The sequence below is a fragment of the Cricetulus griseus genome, chromosome 5, assembly GCF_003668045.3.
Source record: "Cricetulus griseus strain 17A/GY chromosome 5, alternate assembly CriGri-PICRH-1.0, whole genome shotgun sequence".
NCBI classification, from domain to species: domain Eukaryota; kingdom Metazoa; phylum Chordata; class Mammalia; order Rodentia; family Cricetidae; genus Cricetulus; species Cricetulus griseus.
Genome location: NC_048598.1, coordinates 124,873,232 through 124,886,312, shown reverse-complemented (window position 1 = coordinate 124,886,312; position 13,081 = coordinate 124,873,232). Strand labels below are relative to the sequence as shown.

At 39.5% G+C, this 13,081-nt stretch overlaps 1 protein-coding gene across 8 annotated transcripts in view; it reads left to right on the top strand.

Moving 5' to 3' along the window:
• Positions 1-1,794: 1,794 nt before the first annotated feature.
• Positions 1,795-13,081, top strand: part of Mpp5 (membrane palmitoylated protein 5) — an 81,723-nt gene continuing 70,436 nt past the window's right edge. For 2 of the 8 annotated variants that reach the window (XM_027418349.2, XM_027418343.2), the window contains exons 1-2: positions 1,884-2,026; positions 7,296-7,396. The gene's annotated coding sequence lies outside the window, so the exon portion shown is untranslated. Of the gene's footprint in view, positions 1,852-1,875; positions 2,027-7,292; positions 7,397-13,081 lie in introns of those variants that run through there. The other 6 variants (XM_027418348.2, XM_027418342.2, XM_027418345.2 and 3 more) reach the window with 5 other exon arrangements.

Sequence of the window (13,081 nt, the reverse complement as noted above, 5' to 3'; positions counted from 1 at the left end):
ATCTGAGGTTTTAGATTTTAGACTTTTACAAGTGGCTAAAATATGAAGTTAGTATGTTGCCCCAAATTTAAAATAGCATGGTGTTTTCACTAATCTAACATATTGGCAGATAAGCATATATCAAGATGAAGAAGGAGGAAGGGTATTTACTATGGTTGCTCTTCTATTTACACTAGATTTTATAGTTTGACTTTCTCTATTCATCCATAATGTTTAGTTACAGATTTGCCAGGGTAACTTTTCAAACAGGAGGTTTAAATAAAGACTGATTACCTAGTTCATTCCATCTAGGGATGAATGTTATATTGTTTTAACTCTCACACTATCTGTTTGATTCCACCTGCAGAAGCTACCAGTCATGAAATGGGAAACAAAAACTATCTTACATTACAAATGAGGAAATGTAAGCCCAGGAAGGCTTGTCCCACATCACATCACAGAACTCCAATCATTTGCCTGTAACTTTCATACTTTTCACTCTTGGAATTACCTCCCCTCCCTTTCTTTCTTTCTTTTTTTTTTTTTTTGCACACAAGCCAGTAATTAGTGTGATGTGGGGTTTCTGGAAAAGGTTTTATTCACCAAGGAACAGGTTTCATATTATCCATAGTCTTCTCTTTTTAAAAATGGAACTACCCTCAGGAGGTAAAATAATACAATTTTATTGTATTTATAAAGGAATCTCCCATATTTTGAGAGTAGCTGCTGTTCTATTTCACACTAATAGTGATCATCGTTTTATCAGAATGGAGCCTAGATCAGGGAAACCTAAGCCAACTAGGGAAGCAAGACCAGGTACCTAGCAGGGGTGTTCATTTGGGAGGAATGTTCTGGAAAACTGCCTGGACCAGGCTATTGGAAGGCATGAAAAAGGACACTATCTGGGGGCCTGGAAAGATAAGTAGTTAAGAGCATTTGCCGCTCTTGCAGAGGACCTGGGTTCAGTTCCTAGCACCAGGCAAGCAGGTGGTACACACACATAAATGCAGGCAAATACTCATACTCACAAAATAAAAATAAATACATCTTTGTGGTGAAAAAAAAAAAGAACACTATGTATTGAGACCTTTCGTATGAAAAGCTAGACCAGCGTCGTCCATAACCCGAGGTGATTTGCCTCCTACCCTTTGGCAATGTCTGTAAACATCTTTATCACAGCTGGGAAGGGTGATGTGCCCGGACATCTCTAGTGGACAGAGACTATCGTGTCAAACACACTGCAATGCACAGAGTGGCCCTTGGCATCCTTCCTGGTTTTCAGAAACGACTCTCCTGCAGAATTCTGTGGGACTTCCACACAACAACCAGGTGCTTGCGTCATGTTTTTTTTTTTTTTTTTTTAAGTGAGCGTTAGCATTTTTGACGTGCCTGAGGGGACAAGAGGAATCTCCTCAAAGGGAATCTGGTTTTCCTCAGGTGACTGTTACCCAGGCGCAGAGGGCGGCGGGTGGTCGAGCGTTAGCGGCTCCCGAGTCCGTCTCCGGGAAGCAGGGCGATCGCACGCAGTCGGGGAGGTGGGTTGAGGCAGCCGGGAAACTCCCGCAGCTCCAGCAAACGCTTCGTAGTTCGAGGCGCGCGAGTGCGCGCGGCCGAGCGTCGGGGGGGCGGGGCGGGGGAACAGAGCGGACCAATGAGCGAGCCCCCTCTCCGCGCGGGGCTCGGGATTGGGCAATCCGGTCCAGCCTCTCTCCGGGCCGTGGGCGGGCCGCGCCGGGAACGGCCTGCGATAGGCGCGCCCGCTGCGCCAGAGTCCCGGGGGCGCGTGCGCGGTCTCGCGTCAGGCGCGGGGGCCGGTCTCGCGCGGTCTCGAGGAGGAGTCGCTGGCGACGGCGGCGACGGAGGAGGCTGGCGGTGAGGAGGGAAAGAGGGAGGGAGGGAGGGAGGGGGCGGGGACTACGGGTTCCGAGGTTGGAGAATCGGGAGTTTCGCGATTCTTTTATCCGGGGTTTTCGAAGGCCGCCCGCCGGAGGCTTGTGGCTTGGGCCGCGCGGAGGAGAGACTAGGGCGAGCGGATCGGCCGGCGGAGGTAAGGGGCGGACGCGCGGCGGCGGGGCTGTGGCGATCTTAATCAACAGGTCCCCGGGAGCGCGGCGGGGGAGGGGCGGCGGGGCTCTGACGAGGGTCCCCGGGGCTGAGCCCAGCTCGGTGGTGCCAGCCCAACCTTTTGTCCCTCGTGGGGACGCTGCCTGCGCGGTGTCGGTCCCCTGGGCCCGGGGCGCACCTTGGCGCAGTGGCGGGCCACCGGGTCGAGTTGCGGGGGGCGCGGCAGGGAGTCGCCCGGCTGCGGCCAGGCCCGGAGTCCCCAGTCCCGGGGACACCCCCTCCCTCCCTTCCCCGGGCGGGCCGGGGAAACACTTTCCCGTGGAGGACGGAATGCAGCCAGCGTTCCTGTGCCTGAGTCAGCTCCTGGTGTCCTGGTACTCACTGCGTTCCTCACACAAACAGTTCCTGCTTCCTTGTGACCGCCGCGAAGGAAAACCCAAGTGTCCCGCAGAGCTTTCTTAGAATTTCCAGGGAGGCTGGCTGGCTGTAGGTTGAACTTTGAAGCCTGTAAAACGGTTGTAAGTCACTTTCAATGAAAGCCGCCTGGAACGGTCTTTATTGCAAATTATGTAACTTACCAAGGATAGCTCACCTTCTGTCCAGCTGATCGACAGAGCAGTAATGTGTGTGGAATTTAGGTTTCGGTCGAAAAGTTTTCCAAAGACGCTTTAAAAATTAATGCAGCAGCTTGGAGGGTTTTAGAAGGGCTGTGTTGTTGGGTCTTGAGAGTTTTAAGAATTTAGATTCGGAGAGAAAGCCAGTGTACCAAAAATTCTAAAGTTTTGATTTAGCGGGCAAGGTGAAAGGTATTTCTAGTTTTAATAGGGCACTATCATGATTTAATGATAGTATTCTAATTATCCTTTTAAATTATGCCAGATATTAATAACCTGTTAAATTTTGCAACAGGAACAAATTATGTGCTGTTTGGTGCCTTTGAAGTATTGGTGGTAATGAAAATTGCTAAATACCCTTTTCTTGAATATGAATTTTTTGATGGAATTCCTTTGGACATGATTTCTTTTTTTTTAAAGTCATTCTAAACTGTTGTATCAGGCTAACATTAAACTTTAAAGAGCTCTATAGGTAAAACAGACAAAAATATGAAGAGATTAATAATCTTTAAAATTTGGGTAGATTTTGCCAGGAATGCTGACTAAACCATTTGGCCCCCTGAATTTGGCAGGTGCAGGTGGAATCATAGTGCTAAATTTGTTTTAGAATGTTAAAATAGATGAGAGATTTAATATAATTCCTCCTCAGGGTGATCCACATCGGTACAGTGGTTTAGCAATACATATCATTTTCTGAATTGTGTTTTTTTTTTTTAATTTTACTTCAAATTATATGTGTGTGTGTTGGCAGGTGGTATTTACACTTGAGTGCATGTGCCCATGGAAGCCAAAGGCATTGGCTCCTCCTGGAATTGGAGTTATGGGCTCTTGGGAGCCATCCATTGTTGGTGCTGGGAGCATAACTTGGGTCCTCTGCAAGAGCACTCTTAACTGCTGAGCCCTCACTTTAGTCCCCTGCATTGTGCTCTCATTAAAAAATCTCAGACTCGGAGTTGGAGAGATGGCTCAGTGGTTAAGAGCACTGATTGCTCTCTGGAAGGACCCATATGGCAGCTCACAACTATCTGTAACTCCAGTTCCAGAGGATCTTAAACCTTCACACAAACATACATGCAGGCAAAACACCAATGACATAAAATAAAAATAAATAAATCATTCAACAGACACATACATCTCAGACTCACGCTCCATAATTTCCCCACTTGTGAAAGCCGAAAGCCAAATCTGCTGTCTGCCTTGTCATCTCTCAAATATTACTGTTCTTTAAGATACTGTGTCAACCAGAGTTCTCTTCTGTTGAGGTTTCTCCTATAACGAGCCCTGCATGCATTAATAAACTCACATAGGGTTTGGAGAAGTGGCTCATTGGTTAAGAGCACTGGCTGTTCTTTTCCAGAGGACCCAGGTTCAGTTCCCAGCACACACAGGATAGTTCACAACTGTCTGTAACTCCAGTTCCAGGGGACCTGAAACCCATGGCAAAAACACTAAAACTCAATAAAATAAACTCATGTACTTGAGGATAATTTCCATTAAGTTGGTTGATCTTAATCGAAACTACAGAATACCGTCACATGAATATCTACACTCAAATTTGACCCAATTGGGCACTGTAATCTTACCATATTTAACTGTCACAGCAATCAGACTTTTTAAAAAACTCAAGATGATAGTATTTATCCTATTCTTTAATATTGACTTTATGATATTACCACCTGTAGTTTTTCCACAGGTAAAATTCGTGTGTTATTTTTATGTATGCTGGATATGTTGGAATATGTTGGAAATGTTTTGAAAAAAAAAAACTAATCACAGAGATAGCAAAAAATTTGATCTGTCTTTTGTATCAGTACATTTATGTATATTATTTTTCTGATATTTTCCTAATTTCAGAGTGTTTGGGAAAAGTAGTACCTTGACATACATGTTTTTGAATATAATTTTTTTATTACACACCTGAATTACAGCATCATTAGGTTGGAAGTAATCTTGTTGTGTAGAATAGTCCAGCCTTTTCATTTTTCAGGGATGAGAAAGTGAGGTCTGTAGAAAAGTGCTAAGGAGTGGTGATGAGTTTGAACTAAATGCTACACAGTTGTCTTGGTATCCTACCTTTAGTCTGCCCTCACTGTACATTCCTGTCCCCTTCTCTTCCTGAGGATCTTGCTTTGTATGTAGCCCAAGCGGGCCTACAGCTGGTAATGTAACCCAGGCTGGCCCAAAACTGATTCTCTTGCCTTAGACTCCCAAGTGCTGTCATTACAGGCACGTGCCACCACACCCAGCTTCTCACTGTAATTGTTAAGTAGATCAATCAGTAAGTTACTTTCTCCACATCCTGTAAATAGCTAACAGGGTTGTTGCCCTCACACACCCCACTTTTACCTATTTTTTTCCCTTTTTTTTTTTTTTTTAAAAAAGCCATACCCTTATCTGAAGGGTATTTTTAATATTTCAAACAATGCTTAATAAATATCTTTCAGTGTGTCTCTGAAAAGATGTATAGTTTTCCAAAATGTATACTACCTGCAAAGGGAACTATTGATAAAACAGGTTGATGTGCATTTTCAACTTTACTGGTTACAGCCAGATTATCCTTTAAGGGCAAATGATTTTTATTCCTGCATTTAGTCTATGAGTGGAAGTGATTTCTCATCTTTACCCACCATTATCATTGTCAGATTTTAAATTTTATGTCCATTTGGATGAAAAATTAGGTATTTGTTTCTTTCTCTTTCTTTCTTTTTTTTTTTTGTTTTTTGTTTTGTTTTGTTTTGGTTTTTTGACACAGGGTTTCTCTGTGGCTTTGGAGTCTGTCCTGGAACTGGCTCTTGTAGACCATGCTGGTCTCAAACTCACAGAGATTCACCTGCCTCTGCCTCCTGAGAGCTGGGATTAAAGGCGTGTGCCACCACCGCCCAGCTTGTTTCCTTTCTTTAAAAAAAAAAAAAAAGATTAAAAATGTGTATGTAGATACAGTCAAGAAACAGAACAGTTTCAAATGCTGTCCTTTTTTAGAGTCAGCCTTCCCCAAACCTTTTACCCCTGGCAACTACTGATTTCCTTCTTTATCATTTCTTTTTAAGATATCATTCCATTTAAATCATAATAGTATTTAGCTTTTTTTGCCATTCATTCAAGTTTTTACAATTTATTATATCCTCTTGTGAAAGATCCATATACATCTTGTACCCGTTTTGCTCTTTTAGAAGCAGGTGAGATGTCAAATGCTTTTAAAGCCTAGGTATGTCTTGAACTGGAGACTTCTCCTTCAAATCTTCTTTGTAAGCACCAACCTTGGTTTTCAGTTCACTGACTGTTCTTGCATCCTTGAACTGTTTTCTTGAGAGTCTCTCTCTGATTTGTTTAGTTTTTTGAGACAGGATTTCTTTGTGTAACAGCTCTGACTGTCCTGGAACTCACTCTGTAGACTAGGCTGGCCTCAAACTCACAAAGATCCACCTGCCTCATGTCTCCTGAGTGATGGGGTCAAAGGTGTGTGCCACCACTGCCCAGAAGTCTTTTTCTTCTTATACAGGGCGTGTCTTGAAAGTCTATGTAAAGGCATGTAATACTCCATGCATTTGCATACCATCCTTGTTTAAGTGCTAGGCTAATCTTTATCTTGCCAGTATTAGTATCGGTGTGCTGAGCAAGCATTGTCTCTGCTTTTCTTTCCTTTAGCATGATGTATCTGAGATTCATCCATGCAGAGCGTGTCTACAATTCTTCCGTTTATTGCTGAACACGGTGTTCTCTTGTATAAATGTAACACCATTTGTTATCCATTCACCAGCTGAAGGACATTTAAGTTTTTTTTCAAGCTTTTTGTGATTATAAAGCTGTCATAAGGGGCTGGAGAGATAGTTCAGTGGTTAAGAGCATTGGTTGTTCTTCCATAGGACTCAGGTTCGATTCCCAGCACCCACATGGCAGCTCACAACTGTCTGTAACCCCAGTTCCAGTGGATCTGATGCCCTCTTCTTGATTCTTCATGCACTGCATGCACATGTTACAAAGATACACATGTAGGCAAAGCAACCATGTATATAAAATAAATTAATTTTTAAAAAGTTAACATGAATCTGCGTGAATAGGTTTTTTTGTGTGTATGTTTTCTTTAGGGTGGGTACTTGTAAGTGGGAATCCTGGGTCACATGAGCAAATGAAGCAAAACAACAGCATAATCAAAACACAATCAGTCTCCAGTAGGCACAATAATGGCTTTTGAAGATATGCTAATATTAGAAGCTCTGAAAATATTTGGTTACTTGTCAATTTAATTTAGGTTGTTAATCAGCTGTCTGTAGCATATGGAGATTATTCAGGTGGACCTAATTATCATGAGTCTTTAAAAGGATAAAGAGGAAGGATGGAGTCAGAAAAAAAGATGAAACAGTAGAAACAGCTTCTAGATGAAAAAAACTAGTGTGTTTGAAGATGGAAGAAAGGAAACCCTAAGCAGAGGAAAGTGCTTGCTTTCCAGAAGGTAGAAAATGGATTAGCCTTTGGCACCTGCAAAAAGATAAAAAAAAAAAAAAAAAAAAAAAAAAAAAGCAGCTCTGATAACACCTTAAATTTAGCCCAAGAGACCTGTGTCAAGCTTCTAACTTACAAAATTAAGCATGTGTTTGTTGTTTTAAAGACCTTTGTGTTTGTGGTACTTTGTTGCAGCAGCTTGGGAACCTAGTGCATGTGTGAAAGTCTCTTCAAAATAGCTGGACCACTTTGCATTCCTGCCAGCAATGTATGCAGTTTTACATCCTTACCAGCACTAGGTATAACAGTTTTTTCTTCATTTTAGACATTCTAATAGGTGTATAATAGTATGTCATTATACTTTTAAAATCACTGTAACTAATGGTGTTGAATGTTATTTCATGTGTTTATTGCACTCTTTGTGAAGTAACTAAATTCTTTGCCCATCTTTTTTAACTTATTTTTAAATTTATTTATTTATTAGACACTGTCTTACTCTGTTGTCCAAATTGTCCTTGAAGTTTTGATCTTCCTGTCTCAGCCTCCCCAGTAGCTGGGACCATTGCATGCACCAGCTTGCCAGATTTCCATTTTCTCATTGTTGAGTTTTGAGAGAATCAAACAGAAGGCCTTGCTTATGCTAGGCATATACCTTACTGCTGAGCTATACCCCCAGCCCAAGTTTTGATAGTTCTTTATAGTTCTTTTTCTTTTGTCAGATAAGTAATTTGCAAAGGTTATCCTCACAATCTATTAACCTTTTTTTCTTACTGTCTTTTGGAGTGTTGGCATTGTAAGCTTTAATGAAGCCCAGTGCGCAGTTGTTTATTTTATGGATCTGAGCTGTGCTATTGCAGCTGAGGAAGTCTGCCTTACCCAGACTCACTGAGATTCTTCTTCTTTACTTTTCCCACAAGTTATATATTCTTATATTTCACACTTAGATTTGTGTTCCATTGCATTAATTTTAATATGAAGTGGAAGATTCAAGTAATTGTATTTCTTTCTTGACATTTTAAAGACTTCTTTTTGAAATGCCCCATGTTTTTGTCAAAAGCAGTACAACATTGATACATTCTGTTGGTCTATTTGTCTTTTACTAATAATACACTGTCTTGATTATTGTATAGTAAATATGTCTATAGCAAAAAGTAATGTGAATACTCCAAGTATTATTTTTTTTTCATATTCGCTGTAGTTAATTTAGTTCCATTGCTTTTCCCTGCAGCACCTAGAGTCAGGTTGTTGATAGTCACAAAAATATGTTAGTATTTTGACTGGGATTGATTTTTTCATCTATAGATCAACCTGGAATCTTAGTTATACTCTTTTATATTTATATTTAATGTGGTGACACTTATCAGTTGGAACTGGGATCTTGAGCATCTGGGCAAGTGCTCTACCACTAAACTGTATCCTGAGCCTATGTCTAATAATTTATAATACTGCATTTCTCCTCATTAATTTTGGTCTTTGATTTTGCTCATGAGAGTTTTATAGGTTTCAGCGTATAGATCCTGCAGATTATTAGGTCTTTACTTAAGTATTTCAGTCTTTTTGTTCTGTTGTAGATGTCAAGATGGTGATTAAACAGTTTCTAATTTATGATTAATACATGGAAATTCGATTAATTTGTAGAAGTTTACTTTATATTTTGTTTTTGTGCATCTTTTGAGACATGGTCTCATTATGTAGCCCAGGCTGGTCTTGAACTTAAAAATCTTGCCCCAGCTTCTTAAGTACTGAAGATTATAGGCATGCATCATTGTGCCACCACCCCCACTCCTTCTTTCTTGACACAGTGTTTTGCTGTTGGTAGCTAGACTGGCCTTGAAATGCTGAGCTCATATGATCCTCCTGCTTCAGTCTCCCAGGTAGCTGGGATTGTAAGTATTTGGTGTCATGTTCTGCATACTAAATTTTTAGAGTATTTTTTTTTAAGATTTATTTTATATATATGAGTGTTGGCCTTGGATGTATGTCTGTGCACCAAGTGCATGCCTGGTAAGGTCAGAAAAGAGCATCGGATCCTCTAAACTGGAGTTATGGACAGTGAGTCACCAGGTAGGTGCTGGTGATTGAAACTGGTTCCTCTGCAAAAACAGCAAATGCTCTTAACTGCTGAACCATGTCTCTAGCCCCTGAATATTTTTTTTTCTAGACTCATTTATTTTTCTGGGGTAGGAGTTGATTTATTGGATTTTCTAATTAGGGAAAGTAAATACTTTTTCATTTTAGTCTGAATTCTTTCTTCCTTAAATTTTGTCCTTCCTTTCTTTCTTTCTTTCTTTCTTTCTTTCTTTCTCTTTCTTTTTCTTTCTTTCTTTCTTTCTTTCTTTCTTTCTTTCTTCCTTTCTTTCCTTTCTTTCCTTTCTTTCACTTTCACTGGCTAGAATTCCCAGTGGTTTGGGGTAGGATAGATAAAAGAATATCCTTGTCTTGTTTATTGTCTTAAAGGGGAATCATTACATTTTCACCTTTAAAATATAGGTCATTTTATGGATTCTTTGAACTAAGTGAAAAATGTTTTCTTGTGTTCCCTAGTTATTGAGATTATTTGTTTTTGTCATGAATGGATATTGAAATTTGTCGTCTCTTTTCTGCATCTATTAAGGTGATCATGATTTCTTTTCCCCCTATCAGTCTGTTAGCATGACTCATACTTGATTTTCAGTGTTGATTCAGACTTGTATGCATCTAGGATTATTTTAAACAAAAATCATTCTGGATTTCATTTTTCAACTAATGCATATTGACATTCTTAAAATGAGGAAGGGCAGCGGCAGCGGTGGTGGTGGTGGGGGCTGGTGTAACTCAGTTTTTGTACTGCCAAGAAAGAAAGGGAAAGAAGATTAAAGATTTGGTAAATTAGGGTACTGCATAAAATTAGGAGAATTAAGATTCTTTTAGCAGCTATGTGTGTTTTGCATGTTAAAGTTTCTTTGTGAATACATGTGTGCTTATGCTTGTGTGCATATGTGTTAAAGATCAACCTTTGGTGTTCCTCAGTGCCTGTCCACCTTGTTTGTTGAGACTGCATCTCAGTGGCCTGGGGCACAATGATTAGGCTAGGCTGGGCACTGAGCTTCAGGGATCTTATCTTCCAAGTACTGGGATTACGAGTATGGAGAGCCACAACAGCTAGGTTTTTTTATTTGTGTTCAGGGAAATGAACTCAAGTCCTCATGCTTGAACAGCAAGTACTTTATCAATTAAGTCATCTCCTCAGTCCTGGACTTGAAATTTCTTGATACAAAATGGAGTTTACAGACTGAAGGACTCGTTTTCAAAATTACTAAGTGAACAATGAAAATTTTATGTGTAATCAAGCATTCTTCACACCGGGTTTATTTAGACATGTTAAAATGGCTTTAAAAGTGAATTATGGATTTTGTTTGTTGTTTTTTACACAGATGTTGATGGAAGCTTAATTTCTAATAAAGTTTCTATCTCTTAGTGGGAAAAATTAAACTGCTATACTCATTCCATGAAATAATATTCAGCAGTGAAAAGCAGTAGATCAATATGTGGCATAACCTGGATGAATTCCCAGACACTGCTTAGTGGGAGATCTTGAGAAGTTTCTGGTGGTTCTACTTAACGTGATCTACCCAAAATGGATGCAAGGGCTACAGGAGTGGTAGGGAATAGGTGTGATCTTCAGAGGGCTGTGCCAAGTGTCTGTGAAAAGATAGGGGTCTGAACCAATGCTATGGGCATGTGGATGTGATACTGCACCACAGTTGAAACAGTAAAGAGTAGGAGGAGCTCTGACAACTGTGTATGAATGTCAAAGTAAAGTTCTAGTTTAGGGGAAAAAAGATCCCAAAGCAAACAGAAGAAGGTCTAACTGCCTGTCTTAGAGGTCTAGAAGCTAGAGAAATGCCTTGGAAGAAATTGTGTTCCCTATAAAAAATGAGGCCATCCAAGTAAGAATTGAAAGTAGATAAAGAAAATAAATTCAGTTTGCACACCTGAGAGTTTTTTGCGGGTACCAGAGTATCAGTTCTCTTGTTAGAGTGCAGCATAGTTGCCCAAATGAGCATGACTGTTAAAGTAAAACTGCATGGTTCATGCATCACTTAATGACAGGTGTATGTTCTGAGAAACTTGGTAGAAATGAGGTATTCTCTCCAGATTACATCACAGTCAGAACCAGCACATACCTAGCCCCATGTTCAAGCTGCCTCTGTTCCTTCATTAGCAATACTTAGACCTTAGACTTGATTTCTCTGTCCTTATAGTTCAGTAAATTATTCAGAAGAGGAGGCAGGACAGAACAAAATTAAAATTATGCCCCCATGCACTGTGAAGAAAAGGAACTGAGTCTTATGTGAGTATAGAGCAAATGAACTTGACCTAGATGGTTTGAGGAAAAGCTTCTGTTGAAGTCAGACGTGATGGCTCATGCCTGTAATCCCAGCACTTGGGAGGTAGAGGCAGGAAAATTGCTTTTGAGGCCAGCCTAGGTCACATATGATTTCTGGGACAGCCTGAACTACAGTGAACCTTGCTTCAAAAAACTAAATACCCTCACACTCAGGAAGCAGTTTACTAATGGGAACGTTAGAAGCAGAGGGGGATCAAATGCTCATTTGAAGAACTAAAAGGAGATTGGTATAGTCACAATCCAGAGAAATAAAATTTGAGAAGTATTGGTCTGGAAATCTTAATTCAGTCTGTTGGTAAGAATTGTGGAGCTGTTCACTTAAGACAGTGAATTTTACATACATAAAACTCTCTCTGCCTCGTGAGTGCTGGGATTAAAGGCGTTTCCAACACCTGGCATGAATATATATTTTAATAGGAGTAGACTCTAAAATAATTAGAAATACAGTATGAATAGTAAAAAACATTCCAGTTACATAATTTGTTATAATATTCATAATATGTGTATATATTTTATGTAATATGTGATATATAATATATATATATATATATATATATATATATATATATATGACAGGATATCACAATATTGCTCAGGCTAGCCTCAAATTCTATATCCTACTTCAGCCTCATGACTGCTGGGATTCAAAGTATGTATGCAGCTGGTGAGTTTTATTTTGAACAAAGACAAAATTTAATTTGGAGTTTTTTATCATGAAAACTTAGGGACTTTAAAGAAACAAACAAAAGTCATTCTATTTCTATATACCAAAACGCCTGAGAAGGCACATTCATTTGGGGGTTGGTTACAGTGGATTGTTTGCTTGCTAGTGAGTATATTAAAAAGTGAAGTGAAATACAAAATTCTAGATTGTTTGATTTTGAGAGGATAATGGAAAAACCTGAACCCTCATTAAATATATTTTGAGTTGTGAAGTTTTTATTCTGTCAAACTACAGAAGTTTAATTATGAAGATTAAGATTTCAGTAACATAATAATTAAATTGTTTAATTTAACAGATTTTTAAAAGTTGAGTTTATCAAACACTTAACATATGAATTCAAACATTTGCCTTTCATGTTTTTTAAGTTTATGGTTCTTTTTTTCAGTTAATAATTCTTTCAAAGACCCTAAACATAAAGAGGCTTTCAGGCCTCTTAGGTTGTTCTTTGATCTCTTAAGACAGGGGAAGATTACTTTCTGTAAATATTTTAAGCTTCATGGGCCATTTTGTCTCTGTTGTAGGTATTCAGATCTGCTGTTAGAATGCTGTTAGAGTCACCCAAACAACTATGACTATGTTCCAATAAAACTTTATGGTTTGTGTATCACTTACTGACAGGTATATGTTCTGAGAAATGTGGTATATCATTAGATAATGTTTTATGGTATGAACATCACAAAATGTGCTTACACAAATTAGATGGCATAGGTCAGTCACTCAATGAGACCTCTTGATAGTCTATGCTTCCATTTCAGCACAGTACACTGCTTCACAGTAAGCCTTCTTTATAAGTAGGAGTAGACTCTAAGTAATAGTCAAAGTCTAGTATAAATAATAAAAACTATCCAATGGTATAATTTGTTGTCATTA